This window comes from Neovison vison, chromosome 11 (genome assembly GCF_020171115.1).
Source record: "Neovison vison isolate M4711 chromosome 11, ASM_NN_V1, whole genome shotgun sequence".
In the NCBI taxonomy this organism is placed as follows: domain Eukaryota; kingdom Metazoa; phylum Chordata; class Mammalia; order Carnivora; family Mustelidae; genus Neogale; species Neogale vison.
In genome coordinates, this window is record NC_058101.1 from 161,641,167 (window position 1) to 161,664,684 (window position 23,518).

At 40.0% G+C, this 23,518-nt stretch overlaps 1 protein-coding gene across 1 annotated transcript in view; it reads right to left on the reverse strand.

The window, feature by feature from the left end:
- Nucleotides 1–23,518, reverse strand: part of DOCK5 (dedicator of cytokinesis 5) — a 206,866-nt gene that overhangs the window by 151,164 nt on the left and 32,184 nt on the right. The gene's annotated exons all lie outside the window — the stretch shown is intronic.

Genomic DNA, 23,518 nt, shown 5'->3' on the forward strand with positions numbered 1-23,518 from the left:
CAGAGAACATCCTCCTCAACCCCCACGACTGGCATGTCCCAGTCACTCTTCCACCCGACAAAAACTGGCTGGTTGCCTACGGCATATTGTGTTAGAGACCAGTGGTGGCGACAAAACACCGATGTGGTCCTTGTCCCAGGGGTTCTTAATCATCTAGGAGGAGGAGGAGGATAGTCAACGTAAAATATTACAGAGACAACTAAATTTAAATTGTGGCAAGAGTTATGAAAGAAAAAAAAAAAAAACAGGCAAGGGGCGCCTGGGTGGCTCAGTCGTTAAGTGTCTGCCTTTGGCTCGGCTCATGATCTCAGGGTCCTGGGATCGAGCCCCACATTGGGCTCCACACTCAGTGGGGAGTCTGCTCCAGGGTTCTCTCTCTCACTCTGCCCCTCCCCCTGCTCAAGCTCTTGCTTGCACTCACCCTCTCTAACATAAAGAAATAAATCTTTAAAAAAGAGAAAGAAAGAAAGAAAGAAAAACAGACTACAATGAGAATATGCTATGGGGTTCTTTAGGTTGGTACCCTTGTTCATCAGACAACAGCCAGCCTACAACACCACTGAGGTTATGATCTCTTTAAAGATTTTATTTATTTTATTTGACAGACAGAGATCACAAGTAGGCAGAGAGGCAGGCAGAGAGAGAGGGAGGAGGAAGCAGGCTCCCTGCTGAGCAGAGAGCCCGATGCGGGGCTTGATCCCACGACCCCGGGATCATGACCCGAGCCGAAGGCAGAGGCCTTAACCCACTGAGCCACCCAGGCGCCCCTGAGGTTATGATCTCTAAGACACAGAATAAGCCATCTCCTCACTTCCCTGACACAGTAACTGGGAGTCAAAAGGCACTGTGGGTCCCATCTACCTGGGAGGAACAGAATGACATGGTGCCCTGCAGACATGGCTGCCTTGTCCCAGTTCTAGGCATCCCGGGGACCTGGATGGCCCCAGCACCTCCTCGTCAAGGTCACCTCAATCACCACATTCTTAAGACTGGCAGAGACTGGGACAGATTATGAAAAACAAGCTTAGTCTTATAATTCAAAAGGACAACCTAATTTTTTTTATCTAGTTATTTATTTATTTTTAAAGATTTTACTTATTAATTTGACAGAGAGACAGAGAGAGAGAACACACAAGCAGGGGTAGTGGGAGAGGGAGAAGCAGGCTTCCTACTGAGCAGGGAGCCCAATACCGGGTTCGATCCCAGGACCCTGGAATCATGACCTGATCTGAAGGCAGACACTTAACGACTTAAGCCACCCAGGTGCCCCAACAACCCAATTTTAAAATGGGTAAGAGCTCTGAAGGGACATTTTACCAAGAATCATAAGCTGGCTAATACACATGAAAAGATACTCATCATCATTAGTCATCAGGGAAATGCAAATTAAAACCACAATGAGGTAACACTTCACACCCGCTAGAAGGGCTATAGTTTCAAAAAGGCAGACAACCAGTAAGAATGTGGAGACTGGAACCCTCAGACATCATGAGCAGAAATGTAAAATGGCCCGGTCTCTTCAGAAAACAGGTGGATGATTACTTAGAAAGCTATACCTAAGTTCCCACTGTGGCCCAACAATGACATTCCCAGTTACCTACAAAGAGAAATGAAAACTCGTCTACGCAGCAAGTTTATGTGAATGCTCACAACTGCTGAGGTAGGCAGAAACACAGTGCCCCAGAAGACAGCCACATCAAATTTCTAGAACCTGCGAATGCTACCGTGTGTGGCCGAACATTTGAGTATGTGAAGGATCTTAAGAGGAAGACCTTTTTCTGGCTTACCAGAGTGGGCCCTGAAGGCAAGCCCATGTATCTTGGTGAGAGAGGGTCAGTGGGAGTTTGGGGAGATGCACAGAAGAGAAGGCAACGTGGAGATGCAGGAAAGGGCTGCATCAGAGACTGGCATTACCACCAGAGGAGGCAGCAAGGAATGGGATCTCCCCAGAGCCTCTAGAAGGAATACGGACCAGCAACAACTTCCCCTTAGACTTCTGGTCTTCAGACCGTGAAAGTATACATTTCTATTGTTTTTAAGCCACCAACTTCACAGGAATTTGTCACAACAGTCAAAGGAAACAAATATAGCCAACACTTGTATTTGCAATAGCCAAAAAGTGGAAACAATTCATCAACTGACGAACGAATAGATATGTGAACTAGGGTGTATCGGTATGATGGAACACAACTCAACAACGGAAAGGAATGAAATATGGACCCGTGCTACAACACAGGGGAACATCAAAGGCATTATGCTAAATGACAGCCCTATGCGAAATGCCTATTTTAGGCTCCCATTTATTTGCAATGTCCAGAACAGGCAAATCTATCAGACCTGGTCCCACCAATTACTGGTTGCCTGGGCAGGGAAGAGGAGGGAAGAGCAACAGAACACAGCAGGCACGAGTGAGGTTTTCAGGAAGGTGGAAAGATCCTCAAACTGGATGGAGGGGATGGTTACACAACTCTGTGAATTTACTAACATCCACTGAACTATATATTTGAAAGGGTGAATTTTATAGTACATAAATAGTGTTCAATAAAGCTGTTTTTTTAAAAAAGTAGGTCTAGTTGTTACCCTCACTTTTAATTAGGGATTTGCATCCTTTTGGGAAGAAAGAACCACCTCAGAGATTCACTTCTGGCCATTCTCCTGAGAATTCAAGGAACCGAGACATTCCCCATCTCTGCAGCTCTAAGGAGCACGTGAGGTTCGTCATTCAATCCATCCGCCAGATCCCACAAGGGTCACTAAAAAATGGAGAAAAGGTATGCTCGCACTGTGAACTGTGGGTACTCACTGCTCTTTCTGAAACCTGCAATGCACCCTCTCTCTGCCACCTGACCACAGGCTTTTCCTTACCTCACAGTCTATCTGTGAATGGAAGGAGCACACCTCTAGCACATCTTTTATCAAGTGGCCTCTCTTTCTGGAGAGACTCACCCGAAGAGTGTTCTTCTGTAGTCCTGGCACAGAAGCCTGGACAAATTATGCTGAAATTAATTTACTACTGAACTTTTAGACTAGACTGAATTCAGAACAAGGTTGGGCTAATGAAGTGGGTTCAGAGAAACTACCTCTTCATGGGCCACGGGCCACGGCTGCTAGTCCACGGAAGTTCTCCTTCATCTGAGAGTCAGGTCACTCAATGGTTTTGCCCACGGAAGTGTATGTCTGGTTTTCCATAGAAAACGTACATCTCATAGCCTTGACTCTCCCTAGTCCCCATTCAGACTCCCACGGAACCTGTCTGTTCCTTCCAAAGGCCCTGCTCACAGATGGAAACAGGAAGTAATGAGGTTGCTGTGTCACAATGTGTTGTGTAATGACCAAGGTCTATCTCTTCCTCATTCTTGTCATCAGGAAAGTCGGCAGACACTCTCACAGGCAGCACCTAGCACAAACACCTACAAAGGACTGTTGTAAACACACACACACACACACACACCATAAACCATAACTCCTAGATTTGTAAATCCTCCTGGCCTTAATTATCCCCCTTAGCCTCCATCATTGGCCAAATTCTGCCCTCTGCTCCAGTCAAGACTCTAACAGTGTCCCCTAAATTCCGTGCTCAAACCATGGTTTATCCCTACTTGGAACAACAGCTCATCTTCTGCTACATAACCACCCGAAGCTCACATTCACAATTCCATTTGACAAGCAACCACTGACTCCCTATCACCCTGCATGAATCTGTTTCTTCTGACATCTGACGTCTTCTCCTTCCAACACAGTTTGGGTTGTTAATCTCAGATAATCTTGGTTCTCATCTGCCCCCAATCAGAAGGCAAACTCCTCACGCATGTGGCTCTGGCCGCACACTATTTATGTGTCTTCCACATGCCAGGCATTGGATTAGACTCAAAGAACATGCTCAAGACACAACGATGACTTTTAGAGACTCGACCAATCGATTCAGTCCTTCAGCGCTTCTTCCCCAAACCTTAAGATGCTTCTGTCTTCCTGAGAAGCAACAGCTGTGGTCCCCTAGCCCTCATGAAAGAGATATCAAAATCACTTCTCCCATCACTCTTTGTTTATTACACAAGAGAGAATCTGCTTTTTCAACCCAAGATTTCAGAGGGATTCCCATGGGAGGCACAACCCTTAAAAGGCTTTCACTGGTGTAAAGTCACCAGGTAGAGGACATTCATGTCTTCAGGCAGAAGTACCAACAAGATTTCCAGTTTTCCAACAGTTTCATGATTTCCATGAAATCATGATTTACAAGAGTTGGAAACAGATTTCAAGATTTCCAACAGTTTCACGTCTTCAGGCAGAAGTACCAACAAGATTTCCAATCACTTAGAGTTGTCATTTTTTCGTTCCAACGGTGCACTTTGAACCTTGCCTTCCCTCTCCCACTCCCAGTACCCCTCATTTCCATTGTATTTTATGTTTTCCCTTCCATATGTAATACAGTAACTCTAAGAAGTGTGTGCCACACACCATAGTATTTATTTATTTATTTTAAAAAGATTATTTATTTATTTATTTGACAGAGAGAGATGACAAGCAGGCAGAGAGGAAGGCAGAGAGAGGAGGAAGCAGGCTCCCTGCTCAGCAGAGAGCCCGACGTGGGGCTCGATCCCAGGACCCTTGAGACCATGACCTGAGCCGAAGGCAGCGGCTTAACCCACTGAGCCACCCAGGCGCCCCACCACAGTATTTAATAAGCAAACAGATTCAGAAGGGGTAAACACCTTGCCCCAAGTAATTCAGCTTTATAAGCAGCAAGGCTGTTCCTAATGCTGGTGATGATGCCTTCGTCGTATTTTATAAGGCTGCTCCCAAATGGTGAAGGAACAGCCTGGAAACAAAGAGAGGAGCCTCAGAGATTCTCAGTATGATGTCTGCCTTAGATTTCTCTCATAAAACGGAAATCCGACTTCCAAACACAAGCTTTATTATACGAAGCAGTGACTGGTAATCACGTTGTCCACTAGTCTGGAGCTATCTGGAGAACAGGCATACAACTAGCTCTCAGTGGACGGTTCTTTCTTCCTGGAATGTGAGTAATTATTGCAAAGAAAGACAGATAAAGGGAAAATAAGGGAAACACTGAGGGTTAAACAAAACACTATTGAAGACTCAACTATACCACTTACAAACACATGACCTTGAACGAGTTCTCAGTCTGAGCCTCGGTTCCCCATCTGTAAACTAGGCATCAGATCAGATGACTCTAAGGGTCCCTGTGGCTCCAACAGCCTCTGATTCATGAGGTGATGATAAGAAGCAGGAGAAACAAGTTGTGCTGTTTTGAACTAGCAGGCCCACCACAATCTCTTGTTTTGTCTGAGGAAATTAAACAAGAACAGGGAGTTGCTGAATATAAATTGCCTTGTTGGCTGCTATGTGTAAGGTTGGGAAAGACGAATTGCTGGAATTTTTCCCCAAGCAGCTTACTGTTTATATCATGAAAGTGTAATTTTGCAGAGCTAAGTAGACAAGACAGTATGTCTGCAAATCTAAAACAGTTTGCATCTTATCAAATCTTTGATTTGGTCTTTTCTTTTAAACCAGGCTTCTATGAGAGAGGTAAAAAGAAGGTTAGGGCTTAAGATCATGCAGTAAGAAAACAAAAGAATACACTAACAGGCCTCAAAACAAGGATCAGTTTCTAGAGTGAAAAGTCTATGCATTACTAGCATTTAATCTTCCTAATAAATTAGGTTCTTTCATGAATCCTCAAATTACACCCCCCTGAAGAATAAGTCAGACACGACTTTTCCTATTAGTCATTTGGTAGACTCCACAAAAGAAAGATCCAGCAAACACAAACCAATGTTCCAATTTGAATTGTTTACTATACAGAATATTAAAAAATGGCCAAACTTCATCTTTTTCAGTATTATCTTGATCTACCTACTTTCGACCATTAGAACTACAAAAACAAAAAAGATTCCACCTTTGATCTTTGCCCCAGACTTATGCAGTATGTCCCCAAGGGCCAAATGGACTTTTCTTTCTTTTGCTCTTTAATTCCAGTCTACTCTAAGGATCAGAGAATGAGACTCAACAGCAGGTCTGACCCCAAGAAGTGTAAATCTATGGCTTTACACTGATCATTCTTTTTTTTTTTAAGGATTTTATTTTATGTATTTATTTGACAGATCACATGTAGGCAGAGAGGCCAGCGGGGAGGGAAGAGGAAGCAGGCCGAGCAGAGAGCCTGATGTGGGGCTCAATCCCAGGACCATGAGATCATGACCTGAGCTGAAGGCAGAGGCTTTAACCCACTGAGCTACCCAGGCACCCCTACACTGATCATTCTATTTAGGTTCCAAACTCATCTTTTTAGGATAAGATGACCATGCTGGCACTTCTCTACTCAGAAACATCCCAGCCAGGGACCACCAAGTAAGGACAGCAGCTTACATTTCTCCCCCATCGTACTCCAAGGACAAGGCTCTTACAGGATCCTTAACTTCATTCTCCAGACTACTTACTGAGGAGACGAGTGAATTTATCAACCAATTTTTTGGTGATGCTTTAAGAAATCTCTGTTTTAAGGATTATATCTCTTTGTAGATGAAACTAGTAAATACCCTTAACAGGAGAGATATTTCACAGATATTTCAACTATAGTTTACAGACTGTCTCATTGTTACCACGTGATTACTAGACACCTCATTTAAACTCATTTAAACTCATATGAAATTAAGTTTACCTGGAATGTCTAAAGAGGAAAAGCTGAAAAAAGGCAAGTCACAATTATAGGGAAACTTTATATTCTACAAACATGTGGAGCTTTCTCCCACAGCTTCCCCACCTAAAAAGTGGAGGCCACAGTACATTCTTCATAAGGTTTTGTGAAGCCCGAAGAGGAGAAGGTATGCAGAATCCCTAGGACCATGACCAACACTTGGTAGATGCTAAAAAAATGGAAGTCACCTTCCCTTTCTTGCCCAGTCCAGCTCCCCTACTTTGAGAATGGTGGCACCCATGTCCTCGAAGACGGACATTTGCCCCCTTACCAATAAGCCAGGGAAAGTCATGCAGTGAAGTCTGGAAATCAGGAAGGCGTGCAGAGAAGCAGAACAAGCTAGCCCCACAGTCCTTCCAGGGTAAAGGTTGCCGGGCAATTCAGTACAGGTGTCCCTAAGGACAGCAAAACCACTATACCACAGGCAGTGGAGAACAGAGCTCCCCTAAGAAGGAGCATGAGAGTGAGGGAATATTTTAATATTTTACCATTTTCTTGCCATCCCTTCTAGTATTTCTATAGTGGATCAACTGAGGAACCAGGGTTTATATTCAGAATACCAAAGATGCTTCAATCACGTACTCACTATAGTACTCTCTATCTGAGTACAACATTAAAACACATTCCAATATTACTCATACCTTCAGTTTTGGGTTTTTTTTTTTTTTTAAAGATTTATTTATTTAACAGACAGAGATCACAGGTAGATGGAGAGGCAGGCAGAGAGAGAGGAAGGGAAGCAGGCTCCCCACTGAGCAGAGAGCCCAATGCGAGGCTCGATCCCAGGACCCTGAGATCATGACCTGAGCCGAAGGCAGAGGCTTTAACCCACTGAGCCACCCAGGTGCCCCCCACCCCCATGCCTTCAGTTCTATTAGCTTCTATTTGTTTCCACTGATCTCTTTATTATTAAGAAAAAGTAAAAGAGAAAAAAATCTGAGGGCAATTAAGGCAGGGTTTTAATGATGAAGTAAAAACAAAACAAAACAAAACACAAACCTGGCCTACTACTAAGCCTAGAACACCTTCCCCCAACAAAATAAGGTATGAATCAGGTTCTTCTTGGTATGCATTCTTACTAAATACAAACTAAACAGAACTGAGATTAAAAATGTTCAGATCTAAGATTGCGTCCAGTTTACTGCATCTAATTTATGGACAGAAATCACAGCTGAGAAATAGAGAATCTGAAGATAAAAGCCACGGCTTACTGCAGAATCTAGAACTGCCCTGAAACGATAGGCAAAAATGTCAGTGAGTATTTTCTCCACACAAACATGGATTAGAGACCAAACACAGTTCACTGAGAAGAAATGGTCCCAACCAGGCTGTGAAACTCATCACTTTGAAAACATCAGTCTGAAAACGAGAATACAAGAGCAGCGGGTTGGGACCTGGGCTTACATCTCAACAGGGTGTGTCCCAGGACAAGCTTCGCTGGTCACCTTCCCCCCACAGACCACATCCAGGAGGGTCTGAGAACTGAACCCCGGCGCCTTCCATCTTATATCCATCACAGTCACATCTTGCTGCCAGCACAGCGAGAAGACAGAATGTGTGTCTATGTGGCCAGGAGGAGAGGGGAATGAGAAGAGCAAACAGCTGGGAAGAAGCTGAAGAAATCTGGGAAACCACTTGGTCCAATCTCCTTGTTTCATACATGAGAAATTGTAAGCCGTGCACGTGTGTGTGTGTGTGTGTGTGTATAGCTAAAAAGTGACATGAAGGTGAAACCTACTTACAGTCAGGCCGCTGAAGATCTTTCCCACAGCTTGGCCAGGAAAACTACCATCCCAGACTCTCACACAGTCATTTAATCATCAGGCTTCAATGTCCTTATCAATAAAATGACATTTGTGAACGGGTATTTTACCTGCCTCTTAGGGTTGTTATAAGAATAAAATGAGGGGCGTCTGGGTGGTTTAGCCCAGTAAGCCTCCAATTCTAGATTTCAGCTCAAGTTCTGATCTCAGGGTCGTAAGATCGAGCCCTACACTGGGCTCCACGTTTAGCATGGAGTCTGCTTAAGCTTCTCTCTTTCCAGGGTGCCTAGGTGGCATTTGCCTTTGAGAGGGTCCTGGCATTGAGTCCTGCATCTGGCTCCCTCTCCTCCTCACTTGTGCTCTCTTTCACTATCTCTGTCACTATCTGTCTTTCTCTTTCTCAAATAAATACTTTTTTTAAAAAAAGATTCTTTCCCTCTCTCTGTGCCCTGCCCTTGCTTGTGCACACACTCTCTAAAATAAACAGAAGAATAAAAAAAAAATAAACTGAAAAGAAATATAAAAGTGAGTACTTTTTAGTGATATCTTTAGAACCAAAGTATTTCCGCATAGAAGACACAAATAAAAAAAAAATCTGGGCTAAGGTATGTGAATTGGAAATATTATTATAAATTTGGAATTATTTTCCTAAAAATATATATATTTTATGTATATTTTTCACTTCCACTGTGACTATACTGGACTAGAGAACATATCAGGGATTAAATGAACTCTCTCGTCTTGAAAAATAGGCAAAATGGGACTAATGATTTTCAGGCACCAAACAGCATGCAGTGCAGGAGAGGGATGCCCGAGAGGATGGAAACAGATGAGGTAAGTCTACAACTGCCTCTTGTTACTTCTTGAAAAGTCAGATCTCCAGTCAAAAGTAGAGGGAGGAGAAACACAAACAGCACCTGGTAGTCACCCTAAGATGAGGAAACAGAGTTGAGAATTCCAGGAGGTCCAGGTGGCCAACATACACAGGACAAAGAATCAGAGAGGAGTTTCCCCCCGACTCTACAGCTGCGTACTGCTCAGTCCATGCATGCAAAGAAAATACCCAAGGTCAAAGAAAAGAACCACTAGAAAGGAACAGAAAGAGCAATTTCCACACCTCACACAGGGCTGGGAACAGTTCACGTTTTCCACAACCAGCATGGAGAAGCCTTGCGCGATGTGGCCACTACTCTGAGAACGGGAAGAGCAGAGCCTCGGTTGTGCAGCCCAGCTGGCCCACAGGTACAGGCTGTGCTGGTCCAGCCTGACCAAGATCAAATGCAAACATGGAGAGAATAGGTGTCCTCATAACTTATCTGCATCCCAGAACAAGATCCAAACTCCCAACAAAATAAGATTTACAATGTCCAACCTCCAGTTCAAGATTTAGCAGTCATGCAAAGAAGGATGAAAATATCATCCAAGGTCAGGAAAAAAATGAAACAGTAGAAAAAAACCTAGAAATGACAAAGATCAAGCTATAAAACTCAACTCAGGTAACTAAAGGAGTCAAATCATACAAAGTGCATTCTTTGACTACAATGGAATTGAACTAAAAAATCAGTAATAGACATTTTGAAAATCCCAAAGTATTTGAAACTGAGCAACATACTGCTTACCAGCCCAAGGACCATTCAAAAATCAATGTAACCGGGGCACCTGGGTGGCTCAGTGGGTTAAGCCTCTGTCTTCGGCCCGGGTCATAATCTCAGGGTCCTGGGATCGAGCCCCGCATCGGGCACTCGGCTGGATGGGGAGCCTGCTTCCCCCTTTCCCTCTGCCTGCTGCTCTGCCTACTTGTGATCTCTCTCCCTCTGTCAAATAAATAAATAAAATATTTTTTTAAAAAATCAATGTAGCCTACCACATTAAGAAGAAAAAAATATGATCATCTGTATAGATGCAGAAAGGCATTTGATAAAATTTGATATCCCTGCACGGTTTAAAAAGAAAAAACTGTCAGCAAATTAGAAATATCTTCATCTGATAAAAAGCATACATGATACACCGACAGCTAACATCATATCAAACAGTCAAATATTAAGCATGCTTCCCTAATACCGGAACAAGGTGAAGACATTGGACATCTGCTCTCATCATTTCTATTCCACACTTTAATTGTGGTTCTAGCTAGTATAATAAGGCAAGAAAAAGAAATAAAAAGTTTACTAATTGGAAAGGATGACATAGAAAATAACATGATCATCTACACAGAAAATCTTAAGACATTTACAGAAGAGTTACCAGAACAACAAATGAGTTTAGGTGGTGTCAGGACCCAATCTTTGACAATATACAGAAATCCTTTGTATTGTTGTATACTATAACCAGGAAACTAAAACTGGGTTATGATGTAATGTGCATTTCTTCCCACAGATTCTCAGGGAAATAGCTTGAAAACCAGTGCTCCAGAGAAACTCTTACACAAATGCACAAAGAAATAGGTACAAGAATGTTCACAGAAGCAGCGGCTGTAGCAGCAAAAACTGGAACCATTCAATGTCCACTGAAAGAAAAATGGAGAAATTAATTATGGTATATTCAAACAGACAGTACAGCAAAGAAAATGAATGCATGCAAATCTGCACACATACCATGAATAAAATGTTGAGCAAATAAAAAAGAATCACTGGAGAAATATACACAAGATGACGCTTTTCAGAAAATTCAGAACCTTGCAAAACTAAATGATTTAGGCTTTTAAAATATGCACGTGTATATGGTAAAACATAGGGGCAAAACTGGAAATAAAACACACAAATTTCAGAATATTTTTATATCCAAGCTAGGACTGGAGTGGGGGACTCCTGAGGGGGAAGCACAGATATGTGGCTAATATTCAGAGAACCTTTTTTTGCAACTCATTGGATGGTGAAATACAGGAGAGTTTATTACTGTTTCTCTTTATACTCTTCACAAGTGATGCAACTATTCTTTTATGTATTCAGTATTTAATTCAAACAAAGAACATCAATTAGACAGATAGATCTACACCTACATATATATAGGGGGCGTATTCATAATGACAAAAAAAACACTTTTTTAAAAAAAAAAGATTTTATTTATTTATTTGACACAGAGAGAGAGAGTCAAGCAGAGAGAAAGAGGGGGGAAGCAGGCTCCCCTCTGAGCAGAGAGCCTGAAGCGGAGCTCTATCCTAGGACCCTGGGATCATGACTGAGCCACCCAGGCGCCCCCCAAAAAATAAAAAATACCTCTTTTACATAACTCATTACAGGGTAACATATACCTTCATAAATATCATTCCAGTGGTTCACAAATGTTAGCTTGCAGCAAAGTCACCTGGAGGGATTGTTAAAACACAGATTGCTGGGCCTTACATCTATAGAGTTTCTGATTCAGCAGGTCAGGCTTGAGAATTTGCATTTGCACCTGTTCCCTAGGTCGCACTGAGGCTGCTGGTTCAAGCCAACACTTCAGGACCTCCCCCCTCTCTTTTTCTCACTCCCTAAAATAAATTTTAAAAATCCTTTTTTAAAAAGACCCAATTATTTGGAGTCAATTCAATGCAAAGATACAGAAAATCTTTCCATCTCGTTTCTTCCTGCAGTATGGAAAGAGGTGATTACATTATTTCTCTGATTTAATTTTAGAACAAAAGAAAAATATAAATTTTGGGCTGTATTTCACTATAATCATTTTACATTTTAAAAAATTCACCCAACTTCCACTTTCTTTTCACGTACATTTGAGCATAATCAGAAGTAGAGTAGATAAGTTTTACCAACTCAACATGCCTTTCAAGTTATTGCCAGAGCATTAAAATTTTAGGCATGCATATTCATAAAAAAAATTGTTCATAAAATATAACAACCTAAGCTACCTTACAATGCAATCTAAATGTTAATAGCAAAATAACATTTTTCCAACCAGAAATCTAGGCTTCTTAGGTTTTTGGCATTTAAAAACAGAAATCACTCTAAAGGTAGTTGGAAAAATGTATTTCCTGGTCTTCCACATTAGCAAGTTATAACTTATTTCAAAATAATCAATTAGGCTAGTACTTGCATCTGCTCCAACGTAAAGTGTTACAGTTCTAACTTCTGCTTCTATGCTGTGAACTACAGAGGACAAAAATCACGTAGCATCAAAAGGCAACACATTTTATGAGGAGCTGCACATATGACATAATCACACCCACTTCACTCCCCACTCACAACCCCAACCTACTGCCCTGCCTCATTTGAAATTTTTTATTATATCACAGCATACTATAGGTAAGAAGAAAACACAAAGATCAGTCTATTTCAGTTAGATGACTAGAGACTTCATTCTCTGAGTCATGCAGGTTTGACACCTGCAGAGCATCTTGGACCTGATGCTCCCCATCTCCACTCCTCCTGTGTTTGTCTTTGTTCATCATCTGGAACTCAGGTTACTACCCTCGGGTCTTTGCTGATTGCCCAGCTCTCAGTCGCTCCTCAGGTATGAAACAGGACAATCAATGACAACTACATCCCAGGACTGTTGTGGAGATTAAATAGTATTCCTACAATACACGCATAGGAAGAACTAGCTATTACTGGCCCTACAACACTATGCTGCATAATCATGCCACTCTAACGCTTTTCTAACAAGACACTCAAAAATCTTCCCATAGTTCTCTATTTTTTACTGATGCATATGATTTAAGAATTTTCAAAGCTCATCCCTTCCTGAGTCTTCTTTGGTAACCCTCTTTGCTTGAACAGCCCTCTCTACTTTCTTCCATTCCACCACATCCTAGCCATAAAGTAAATTTACAAAAGCTCAACTACAAACTCCCTGGGATTATCCCCACCTTTGATAGTGTTACCACCTGAGGGATTGCAATGCTCCAACTACTCCACAGTTTAGAGTTTGCTGTGTGGTCTGACCCGCCCAGGTCCCTCCTGGGGCTCTGTAAAAAGAGGAGACTCGCATCAGGCATGGCCCCATGTGCCCATGGGTTTCTTGACACCTGTCTTCTTGAAGAGGTGACAAAAGAGGCCCCAGGTAGCTGTGTCTCTACTTATCTAAATTACAACAGCTTCTTCCCCTCATTGAATCTCCTCAAAAGAGATCTAAGAGTATTCAGGATAGCATCCTTTAGTCAAGCCCTGTCTGTACACCACTGTACAGTCTTTGTTTTTTTTTTTCTCCTTACCCACACTAGGCTGTGATACTGTCAAAAAGTTCCTCTGGGGCTGGGGGTTGGGTTGGGAATGTAAGTGTGGAGTGACGTGTGTGTGATTATGTGGTATGTGAAATGTGCCAAGTATAGGGGATATGGATGGCATCGCTCCCTTAACAAATAAGGCTGATTCCAGGTTTTCTCGATCTTGGTAGTTCTTTGGATCTTTCAAGAAATTTCAGAAAGAATAGAGTTGGTCACCTAAGCTTACAGCTATTTTTCCCCTTTCAATTCTCTGTCATTTAATGGAAAGTTTAACAATATCTTTTGTTATAAACATTTGAATCTATTTGTCATCTTATGCTTTCTATTTCCTGTAAAATATTCTTGTTTGGTTTGTTTTGTTTTGTTTATCTCTTGCTCTGTGGATTCTGGTTTCCTTTTTTCCCCTTCTGGTTATAAGAGAGGCTTTATTTGTAGTTGGCAAAAACTGGAAACAACCCAAATGTCCTTCAATAAGAGAATAAGTAAACAAGGTGTGGTACATCTATCTATACACTGGAATTCTACTCAGCAATCAAAAGGAATAACCACTGACACAATATGAATGAACCCCAAATGCATTATATGAAGTGAAAGAAACTATACTCAACAGAAGACATTTACACTGTCTGATTCCATTTACACAGTATTCTGGGAAAGACTACACTATAGAGGAGTCAGACAGGCCAGTCAGTACTGGCTAAAGGGATGGAAGGGAGCTGACCAGAAAGGAGCACAGGAAAAAGTTGGTGGGTAATAGAAGTATTTCACATTTTTATTGGGGTGGTAGTTGCACAAATGAATTAATTTGTCAAACTTCACAGACCTATGTGGTTAAAAAAAAAAAAAAGTGAGTTTTACTGTATGCAAACTATACCTTGCTTTTTAAAAATTTTAATTGAAAAGCACAGAAAGTTTGACTGATTCTTTTGCCACTTCAAAAAACTCTTGAATTTATCTTAATTATCAGTATCTTTAATTAGACATTAATCAATTGATGTAAGAAAAACACTTCTATATCCTCAGATCTACACTATTTCTTAGTTTTTCTTCTCATAAATTGGCAGCTTCATTATGTAATATTATAGTTAACTGATTATTTTTTATCTGTTTTTAGAAAAAGTACTGTTCCATGCTCTTTTGCACCTATATTTAAACTAATTATTTGCTTGTGTATAATCTTGTCTAATTGGTTTCTGGTTCACTACTGATTTCCTACTAACCTTTTTATAGCATTACTTCATGATTTTTGCATTGTTCAGGTTTATCTTTAGGTTGCCTAGAATAAATCTCTACCATTGTCTGAATGCTTGTATCTATCCCTCACCCCCCAAATTCATATGTTGAAATCCTGACCCTCAAGGGTGATGGTATTAGCAGGCAGTGCCTTTGAAAGTGATTAAGTCTTGAGGGTGAAGCCCTCATGAAGAGGATTACTATCTTGTAAATGAGATCCCACAGAGCTCCCTATGGAGCTCTACTATGGGAGAACAGGAGAAGTCTATGTCCAGGAAGAAGGACCTCATTTGACCATGTTGGTGCCCTATCTTAAACTTCCAGCCTCCAGAACTGTGAGCAGTAAATTTCTGCTATTTATAAGCAGTGTGTGGTATTTCATTACAGCTGCCCAAATGGACTAAGACAATCAGTCCCCTAATAATTCATTTAATCTGAGCATACATGTACAACTCTTTCTTGGCTCTTCTATCTGTGAATTACTGTTGCCTTCAAGTTCAACTGACTTTAGAATTCTTGAGTCAAACAACCTTTGTTCAAAAGATTCAAGTACACAAAGAAGACCCAAGTAAACAGAAACATAGCAAGTTCCTGTAAGAAAGGTAGTAATATTAGGTCTCAACAAAGATCTCAATGCTCTAAATACAAGGTATACTAAATTAAATTCCAATTAAAGCTGCAATGGAATCTTAAGGATTTTGATACAGAAATGATAATGAAATGCATCTAGAAGAATGTATGAAAAAAATTAAAGATATTTTGGAAAATGAAGAATTAACAAAAAGGAAACTTGCCCCCAATACTTTTTTTTAAAAAAAGCTACAATGATGAAACTAAGGTGGTTACTTAGAATAGACAGATCAGTCAGCAAAATTTTTGAAATCCAGAAATAGGCACAAATATGGGAAAGTGATAAATGATAAAATTGGCAATTTAAGCTATAGATAGGGTAGAAATTATTTAATAAATGTTGCCAAAATAAGCACCTTCCCGGGTAGAGAAAAGGTAAGTTTGATGTGCACTCATAACATATATGAAAACAAATTTTAAATGGATTAGAGACTTAATAAAATAAAAATCATAAAAGTACTAAAAGAAAAATACAGAGCAATGTATTTGTAACTCTGGAAAAAGGAAAGCCTTTCTTAGTTGATGGCCAGGTCAGATAGCAAAAAAGACTGCAGATTTGGTCAGAAAAAAAGGCAAGCTCCCATAGAACAAAAGACCATAATGACATGAAAAATGAATCACAAACAGGGAAAAAATTACAATATGCTGGTATGATCATATCAATAAAAGCAGGAAAAGCTTTTGATAAAATCCAGTAACCATTTGATTTATAGTAAGAAAGGTACTTTGATTTATAGTAAGAAATATGTATATTTGGTCTTCATTCTGTTTGAAACAAAGAGCACCTAAAACTTTGGAACTTCTTGGGTGATAAGAGTATTAAAAGCATCTTTCATTCAATTACTGGCCTTTTTAAAAAGATTTTATATATTTATTTGACAGAGAGGGAGAGATCACAAGCAGGCAGAGGGCAAACAGGCTCCCTGCTAAGCAGAGAGCCCGATGCAGGGCTCGATCTCAGGACCCTGAGATCATGACCTGAGCTGAAGGCAGAGGCTTAACCCACTGAGTCACCCAGGCACCCCTCAATTACTTGTTTGACCTTCACTTCTAACAAAGGGCTCCTGAAACCCTCACAATTTCTGGGTGATACAAGTGCCATTTGTTCCAGTGAGGTAACTCTGGATGGGCCCCTGGATAAGGGCTGGTCACTGGAAAGACATGTCATGATTAGAAGCTTGGCATTTTCAGTCCCAACTCCCCCATTGTCTTGAGAAGCGAGAAGGGCTAAAAGTGAAATTAATCACAGATCAAGGCCTCTGGGTAAGTCCTCCATAAAACTCCCAAAGAACTGAGTATAGAGAGCTTCCAGGTTGGTGAACATGTGAACACAACCCTCCCTACATACCTTGCTTTATGCATCTCTTCCACCTGACTGTACCTGAGTTATATCACTTTAAAATAAATAGGTAATGCAATAAGTAACATATTTCACTGAGTTCCATGAGCCACTCTAACAAGTTAAACCCAAAGAAGAGGTCACAAGAACTTCTGATTTATATCCAGTCAGTCAGAAGGACAGGTAACAGCCTGGACTTGCAACAAGCATTCTAAGTTGGAGGGGGTCACTGGAATCTCAGATTTGTAGCAGGACCATAAGAAACACAAGTAATAGCTTGAAACTGGTGCCTGAAGGTTTGGGGGGGGGGGAGTTTTATAGGACTGAACCCTTAACCTGTAGAATCTGACTCCATCTCCAGAAAGACAGTATCAGACTGAGTTGAATTGTAGGGCACCCAACTGGTACCCAAAGCACTGGTTGTTGGTCCCCTACATACAGACACATACACATTCACATTGGAATTGGCACCAGAATCAACTGATCATTCATGACAATACTCTCAGTCATCTAAGAATAGAGGGGATTTCCTCAATGTGTTAAGAAATTGCTACAGGGGCGCCTGGGTGGTTCAGTGGTTGGAGCCTCTGTCTTCGGCTCGGGTCATGATCCCAGGGTCCTGGGATCGAGCCCCGCATCGGGCTCTCTGCTCATCGTGGAGCCTGCTTCCCCTCCTCTCTCTGCCTACCTATGATCTCTGTCTGCCAAATAAATAAATTTAAAAAAAAAAAAAAAAGAAAGAAATAGCTACAAAAACCCTAAGTTAGCATCATACTTAATGGTAGGAAACGAGAAGCTTCCCCATTAAGATCAAGAACAAGTCAAGGATGCTCCTTCTCACCACTTCTTTTCAACATTAGACTGGAAGTCCTACATACTGTAGTAAGATAAGGACATTAAATGGTATATAAATTGGGAAGAAAGAAATAAAACTGTCCTTGTAAATGATATTTGCAGACATGCTCATCTCCACAGAAAATATTAAAGAATCTTTAAAAAAAAAAAAAGAGGAGATTAATATAAAAAATTCAATCACTTTCCTATATACCAGGAACCAACAATGGAACTTGAAATTTAAAACAATATTATTTACATTAGCACCCCCAAAATGAAATATTAAGTATAAATCTAATAAATTATGGACAAGATTTATATAAGGAAAACCATAAAGCTCTGACAAATGGAATAGAAGAACTAAATAAATGGAAAGATATTCCATGTTCATGGAAACTCAGTATTATCCCCCTCTCCCTCTGCCTGCCTCTCTGCCTACTTGTGATTTCTCTCTCTCCATCAAATAAACAAATAAAATCTTTAAAAAAAGAAAGAAAGAAAGAAAGAAATGAACCTGTTTACATAACACCATCTAGGTGAAGAAATGGAACATTAGGAGTGAGTACTCCAGAAGGTCCCTTCATGACCCTTCCCAATTTCCTTCTCAAATATAACCACTCTCCTGAAACTATAGGTTCCCCTGGTCTGAGGTTAAAGAGTACACAGAATCTGAATCATATACTTTATATATGCAATTCATTCATGTACTTGCTTTTACTAGTAGTTTGCTCTCTTTAATGCTATTCGATGCTACATAGTATTCCATTTTGTGAATCTATGATTTATTCATCCATGCTGGATGGACATGTGGGTTGTTGCCAATCTGGGACCCTTCAGCTACATGCTTCCATAAAATAAACACCCTCACAATGTCTTTCAGTATGCATATGTACTCAGTTCTACAGGATATTTACACAGGACTGAAAATGCTGAATCACATGGTATATGTATATTCAATTTTAGTAAATATCACCAAACAGCTTTAATAGTCGTTGTATCAAATTACACACCCAACCGAACAGTGAGTAAGAATTCCATGAAGCTCCACATCCTAACCAACATTTGGTTTTAGAAAAAATCAATGATCAAATCATCTTCAACATATGGATCAAATCATCCATATGTTGAAGCTTAAAAAAAAAAGCAAATTAAATCCAAAGGAAGAAGGAATAATAGAAAGAAGAGCAGAAATTAAATAAAACCAAAAATATGCATTCAATTCAAAGGACCAACAAAATCAGAAGTTGTTAGATATTAAAAACTAGTGTCAACAAATTTGAAAACCTAGATGAAATGCAGAAATTCTTTTGAAAAACAGAACTTAACAAAACTGACAGAAGAGTTAGAAAATCTGAGCAGTGCTATTAAAGAAACTGAATCATTAATACTTTTCCCCAAACAAAACTCAAAGCACACATGGCTTCCCTGGTAAGTTCTATGTAACCAATAAGGAAAAATATCACAATTGTAGAGAGAGAAAAAGAATTCACAACTCTTTTTATGCATGAACATGAGAAATGTACATAAATTCTGACACAGCACTTATAGGAGTTTATGATATATTTAAGTGCATGAAGAAAAATGTATAGGAGTAATCACTATGGGACTGTTCATTGTTAATGACTAAATTCTGTCCCCTCCCCAAATTTATATGTTTAAGTCCTAATTCCCAGAACCTCGGAATTTGACCATATTTGGAGATATGCCTTTACAGAAGTGGTCAAGTTAAAATGAGGTCCTTAGAGTGAGCCCTAACCCATAATGACTAAGATCCTTACAAGAAGAGAAAATATGGACAAACACGCATAGAGGGGAGATAAAGTAAAGACACAGAGAAGAGAAGCCTGGGTGGATCAGCCAACTGGGCGGCTGCCTTCGGCTCAGGTCATGATCCCTGGGTCCTGGAATCAGCCTCCCATCAGGCTTCCTACTCATCAGGGAGCCTGCTTCTCCATCTGCCCGCTGCTCCCCCTGCTTATGCTTGCTCGCTCTAACAAATGAATCAGTAAATCTCTAAAAAAGAAAAGACGAGATACAGGGAGAAGCAGGCCATGTACAAGCTAAGGCCTGAAACACAGCCTTCCCTCAGTCCTCCAAAGGAACCAATGTTGCTGACACCTTGATCTCAAACTTCTAGGCTCCAGAACTGTGAGACAATACATTTCTGTTGTTTAAACCACCCAGTCTTTGGTACTTTGCTGTGACCACCCTAGTAAATTAATACATTCATAAAAGTGAAAGGGCAAGAAGTAATACATCATTTGAGGTTTTTTTTTAAATTTATTTTTAAGTAATCTCTATATATAACATGGGACTCAAACTCACAACCCTGATCAAGAGTCATACAGTGTACCAACTGAGCCAACCAGGCACCCCAATCAATGTATCTACCAGAAAAAAATTGTTTCAATAAATTAGAGTACATCCATACTGTGCAATACCACAGAGTATATGAAAAGTGAAGTATGAATATGCATGGGTATTGAACTAGAGATTTTTTTTTATTAAGGTTTTATTTATTTATTTGAGAGAGAAAGAAAGAGCGAGCGCGCACATGTGCTTGAGCAGGGAGAAGGACAGAGAGAGGGAGAAGCAGATTACCTGCTGAGCAGGGAGCAGGACTCAGGCCTCGATCCCAGGACCCAGGTGCCCCGTACTAGAGTTGTTAATAAAATGCCCATAATTTTTCCTTACAAGATTATACTGTTATACCTACCTATCTGTGATGTCCCATTTTTGTTAAATAAGTCTATGTGTGTTTCAAAAGCAAAGAAAATGTCTGCAAGTTCACGCAATAAACTGTTACCGTGTTCAAGAGATAAGAGACGGCATTTATCTAGTGCTTTATGGTTTGGTTGAAAATGATGAGCACTGGGGGTGCCTGGGTGGCTCAGTGGGTTAAAGCCTCTGCCTTCGGCTCAGGTCATGATCTCAGGGTCCTGGGATGGAGCCCCACATCAGGCGCTCTGCTCCACAGGGAACCTGCTTCCTCCTCTCTCTCTGCCTGCCTCTCTGCCTGCTTGTGATCTCTGTCAAATGAATAAAAAAAAGAAAGAAAATGATGAGCATATATAGTTTTCTTAATCATAAAGAACAACTGGATGTCTATAAGCACATACAACCTATACCAGATTATATGTAATAAACAGATCAGAATCACAATGGACTTTAAGAAAACTGAATAAATGGTTTAAAAGTTTATAAGAATGAAAAGGTATCTGAGAACTGATAACTTTTTGAAAAGGGATTTTTCTTTCGACCCATTAAAACTATCTATAAAGTTTCTATATACTCAAAGCAGTTCAGCACTGACATAAAAATGAAAAATAAATCCATGGTATCAAATAGTCTACAAAAATATGCAAATACATATGATAACATCATCTTAATTTAGTGAGGAAAAAATGATCTAATAAATGGTTCTGGCTATTCACCTGAAGGAAAACAAAATTTGACTCCCTATCCTATCCCATATACAAATAGAGGTAAGGAGCTGGTACACTTAGAAAACATATTCAACTTCACATCTACAAGTCTGAAAAATAATAGCAAACTTATCCAGCAGGAGACTACAGAATCTGGTACTAAGAGAGGGGTCATCATGTTCACATCTCATAAAGTACTGGTATGAACATGAACCACTATAAATTTTTTGGAAAATAACCCGACAATATTCTTGACCTAGCAATTAGTTTTGGAAACCAGCAGAAATAAAAGCATTAGCATGTAAGGAAATACAAATAGAGGTGTTTATTGCAGCACTGTTTGTAGTGGTAACCAAACTGGAAATAACCAGAAGGTTCAGGAAAAGGAAACATTAAATAAATCATCAGACACATACCCTATGAATAATGAGTCATTTTTGAAAGACATGTGAATCACATCTATATTCAATGACCTGGACATTTGCCCATCATATGCTGTTAATGGATTTAAAAGGAAGAAAAAAAAGCAAGCTGTTGAGTAATATTTGCAATATGATCCCCCTATTTTTTTTAATAAACAGGAAGCAAAAATTAGCCTATATACACATCTGGCTTATATGAACACTGAGATGGGTGTTGATGACACAGCTAACTTCTTATTTTACTTTTCAAAAAAATGTTTAACTATGGTAAAACACACATAACATTAAATTTACCACTTTAATTATTTTCAGTGTACAGTTTAGTAGCATTAAATACCTTCACACTGCTATGCAAACCAACCCCCAGAATTTTTTCATCTTGCAAAACCGAAACTCTTTACTCATTAAACAGTAACTCCCCATTTCCCCTTACCTGCTAGCACCTGGTAACTACCACTGTACTTTCTGTTTCTATGATTTTTTAAAAAGATTTATTTATTTATTTGAGAGAGAGAGAGGGAGGAAGGGAGTGATTCCATGAGTGGAAGGGGTGGAATGGAGGGAGAAAGAATCCCAAGCAGACTGTGCTGAGCGTGGAGCCCCATGTAGGGCTCGATCCCATAAACCTGAGATTACGACCACAGCCAAAACCAAGAGTAAGGTGCTCAACTGACTGCACCACCCAGGTGCCTCTCTGTTTCTATGAATTTAACTACTCTAGGGACCTCATACAGAAAAGGAACCCCACAACATTTGTCTTTTTGACCAGCTTACTTTGTTCAGTATAATGTCCTTAAGTTTATCTATGTTGTAGTATATGTCAGAATTTCAGTCTTTTTTAAATGCTGAATAATATTCATCGTATGTATATACCACAATTTTATCCACTAATCCATCAATGGAAACCTGGGTTCCTTTCACCTTTTGGCTACTGTGCACAATGCTGATATGAACACAAACATACCCTTTTCTCCTAGAAACCCTGATTTTTTAAAAGATTTATTTGAGAGAGAGACAGAAAAAGTACATGGGGGCAGGGGAACAGAGGGAGAGAGAAAATTTCAAGCAGACTTGTGCTGAGCAGGGAGCCTCAAGTAGGGTTTGATCTCATAACCCTGAGATCATGACCAAGCTGACATCAAGAACTGGATGTTTAACTGACTGAACCACCCAGGTGCCCCTAGAGACACTGCTTTTAGTTCTCTGTGGTCTTACCCAAAAGTGGAATTGCTGGATCATATGGGTAATTCTCTTTTTAATTTTAGAGGAACAACGATACTGTTTTTCATACTGGCTGCACCATTTTACTTTCCCACAACAAGGTATAAGGGTTCTAATTGTTCCATATGCCTGCCAATATTATTATTTTGGTTTTTTTAATAGTAGCAATCTTAATGGGTAGAAGGTGATACATCAGTTTGTTTTGATTTGCATCTCTCTAATGATCAGTGATGTTGAACATCTTTTCGTGGGCTTATTGGCCATTTGTATACATTTCTGGAGAAATATCTATTCAAATCCTTTGTGTATTTTTAAATTGAATTATTTGGGTTTTTTTTCACTGTTAAGTTGTAGGACTATCTGAGAAGGGTCCCAGGGGGGCCTAGTGTAGGGGTGGAGACAATGAAGTCAGTAACTTTTTCTTTATTCGTCTCTGTATTATTTAGTTTGTTATGAAACACACAGATGCCTTTCAGATTATTTTTATATTTAATGAATTATAGGAAAGAAAGATGAATCTGTGTCCCATTGCCAAAACGGGCCTCATGCCAACCCCTGAAAGTTCTTGCCCATCTAACTGTTTTAAACTAGTTTCCCTCTCCTAGTGAAGAAAGATTTATTCTCATTTCATTTCTACCTTTTCCAGCTGCAAGGGAATGAGATTCACAGTGATTCACTTGTTCTTTTACTTATGGATATAAAAAATGCCAATAATATTTATCATGCGGTAAAAAAGATACATTTGTTAATATAGAGATATCATTAAAAAAAGAATTCG